The sequence below is a fragment of the Cibotium barometz genome, chromosome 17 (assembly GCF_041138505.1).
Source record: "Cibotium barometz isolate CiBa-2024 chromosome 17, ASM4113850v1, whole genome shotgun sequence".
NCBI classification, from domain to species: Eukaryota; Viridiplantae; Streptophyta; class Polypodiopsida; order Cyatheales; family Cibotiaceae; genus Cibotium; species Cibotium barometz.
This window is the reverse complement of record NC_141062.1, coordinates 8,394,720-8,398,368: the sequence shown is the minus strand read 5'-3', so window position 1 is coordinate 8,398,368 and position 3,649 is coordinate 8,394,720.

Sequence of the window (3,649 nt, the reverse complement as noted above, 5' to 3'; positions counted from 1 at the left end):
AAGCGACTCACATATCACCACCATAGCAACACCCCTCAGCCTTTGTACTTGATAAAGAAACTCTTGGATGATTCTTGTTGCTCTAGCTATAATAATAAAAATCCGTTAGCTGAGACACTACCAGCCTAATCTGCTCTATGTGCCTATGTGCATGTGTTGGCAACCCTTAGTTCACTACCAAAGGGAATTCTAAAACATTCACTTTAGCCATCATGAACATGACTATCTTGTTGTAACAACTTCTACTCAATGGGACACCCAGAAGAGGAAGAGTGGGGACACTCTTGATACAAAGGGTCTAAATGTAACTAATAAGATGAGAGACTTATGAGACCTTTAGAGGAATTTTCTAAGATAAGACTTTTGGGTATGACTCCGAAGAGAGCATGTTTTTGGCAAAGATATGAATGAAGCAAGGAGAGTATCATCTATTGTTCTGAGCTATCTCTACATCATCTCGTTGTAAAAGCTTGGTGTGTAAGTACGATTATCTTTTCCTTTCTATTTTTGTCCATTCAAGTGCATACATAGCATCATGCATCTTGCATGTCTTTGTTCGTCTTTAGATCTATGCATGGCGTTACCTTCCTCCTTGATGATAGACCATGCATAGCTGCATTTTGCATGCCTATCACATTGGGCAAAGTAGTGATAGTCATTGCTCTGCAGAGCCGACTAGGTGGTCTTAAACCACTGAAGTGTCAAGTCTTGATCAGCGACACTTTTGGCGATCTTGTTGGGGATGGAGCACCAGGAAAGTGGCACTCTTGGGAAAGATGGGGAAAAGTAGAAAACAATGGCCGGAGTAGAAAGCTAGTGGTGGATGTGGTCAAGAAGTCTGGTGGAGGAATCAAGATTGTGAGGCCAAGAGATGAATAATGAGGATCAAAATTCTATGCTTCCACAAGTTTTGAGTTCGCATGAGAGTCTGCGATAAAAGATTCTTGAGCTTATCTTATGCAGTAGAACTGAGAGGCCTAATTTTGCATGTGGATCATTATCTACAAACCACATGGGATCGTGTGGAAAGAGAACTTGGTCTACATTTAGATGTGCTACATTCTGGGTTCTGGATTAATAGAGTAATCTTTAGCACCATCAGGAGTGGTTATGCAAGGGATTGGTACTCTAGAAAGCCTACGTTAGGGACATGCAGATAGTGTCCTTTCTAGATTTTTGACCATTCTTAAACCTGGTCAATCGACTACCACTCTCGTTTGAAGAGGATGACATGAGAATTGTAGAAGCCTAGAGGAATTGAGAAAATTTACATAGCCCTATGAATAGTGAGGAGAACCATTTATCAAGTGGAAGTCCAAGAAACAAAAGACATTGGTGAAAATTGGAATCTTGGAAATCAAGAAGGGCAAGAAACTGGTTGGTTAGAGAAAATAAGTGAACCAAAATATTTCTACGGATGAGGACAACCCTAACATGGCTGAATGCTTGCAAGGTAGCAAGATGTATCCAGTATCTCGGGGGAGGTCAGTGCTAAGTGAAGCAATGTAAGGAGTGGCCTGAGCTTACGTTTGAGAGACACATCATTACTAACATTAGTACATATAGAGCTTAGATGAAAGGAGACATCTTAACCAAGGAGATATTGATGCAAATAGTTAGTGCCTTCTAAGAATGGGAATGGGCAAAACCATGCATAGGGACGTAGAAGATAACACTTGCAAAATCATCAACAACAATAGCAGAAACTATCAAGGTGTTGAAGCACATCATTGTTGACATCAATACATATAGAGCTTGCATGGAAGGAGACTCGTCCTCAACCAAGGATACACCGATGCAGACAATCAATGCCATTTAAGAATGGGAATGGGCAGAACCATGGAGAGCGACGTGGAAGTGAAGACTTCAAAAATCATTAGCAACAATAGAAGAAGTTGTGAGGATGCCAAAGCACTAGAATCAAGAACAAGAACAAGAACCTCAATGGAATCAAGGAGAAGAAAATCGAGATTTAGAGCTCCAGAATGGAGGGCAAGAAGAAGAAGAAAGGGACAGTAGTGGTGTTGGGTGCAATGGCCCTAAAGTACTCCCAGAGTTTAGAGAGGTTCAAGTGACAAAGATCCATATTCACACATATTCGCATTCGAAATGACTTTTTTGGCCACCAAAACACCAGCAGCTTAGAAGATAGAGTACTTTGCCATGACTCTAAGGAAGTAAAGCCACTATCTGGTATGCACACAGTATGGGTTGGACCACTTCTAGACATTTGATGAGGTGAAGAAGGGTATCCTAAATAGGTTATGGAGAGACAAGACTAGCACTGAGGTGTTGAAAAAGGTACAGAGGTTGTAACAAAAGAAGAGACGTACAAAAATTATGCAACAAAATTCAGAGCGCTCTTGATGAGGCTTGACCAAATCAACAAGCCAACAACATCCACATTAAGCTAATCATTTGTAAGGGGATTGCGTGAAAAGCTTCAAATGACAATAGTGTCATCAGATCTAGAAACCCCTACATTCAAACAAGTGATAGAATGTGCAATGAGGGCAGAGAGGATACTTAGCCACACCAAAAAAGACCTAAATAAGAAAAAGAAAAGATCTAAAAAGGTAAAGAGAAGGAGCAAGAGTCTTATAATTCTAAACGCACTCTCAGTTCCATTTAGATTTGGATGCCGAGTAGAAGCCCCAAAAGAAAAGAGGTAGGAAGCAGGCAATGGATGTTCATGGAGAACTGAAAGACCGCCCTAGCCAAGCTTGCCAGAGGATATGCAAGATCTAGACTGAGACCAGACGTGTGGTGTACCAAATGTAACAATCAAGGCCATAACAAGGAAGAGTGTCAAATGTCTTCATTCCAACCATGTGCCATTTGTAATAAGAGTAACCACACAACTAACAAATGCTACTACAACACTAGGAATAAGAATTCTAGAGAGTAGCCGAGAGGCAACAAATGGCAGTGGCACCACCAATCAATCAGATAGCTACCAGACCTTCGAATCAATCTGCATATGTGAGAGGAGGTTCTAGGTTTGGCCAAAGAGGGGTTGGATTGGCATGCTATTACTGCAATACATCTAGTCATAGAGACAAATTATCCATTATAGAAATTATATGACTTAAGATAGAAGCATCACATTAGGAAAAATTTGCAGTCAAATTGGGCCCTCTAAGGATTGCTACACATTCTCTCTTTACAAAAATGGGCTCATGGAAAAAATTTTATAAATAAACTCAGAAGTGAGCGGAGTTTGGACATTTGGAATCTACTCTTCGAGACCTTTCTAATGATATATATCATGATGGGTAATTTTGCATATTCAGGAAGTCCCCAAATTTGGTGATGACATGGCATGTTACGTGCCACATCATCACAAAATTTGGGGACTATAACATGCCATGTCATCACTAAATTTGGGGACTTCTTAAATATGGAAAATTTTCCATCATGCTATATATCATTGGAAAGGTCTCGAAGAAAAGATTCCAAGTATCCAAAGTTCGCTCACTTCTAAGTTGATTTGCAAAAATTTCACCATGTGCCCATTTTCGTAGAGAGAATGTGTAGCAATCCTTAAAGGCCCTAATTTGAGTCCAAATTACTCCTAATCTGTAGAAGTGGAAATCTTGATTGTTGTGCAAATTATTAGATTGTTGAGAAAGTGCAAGAATATGACACT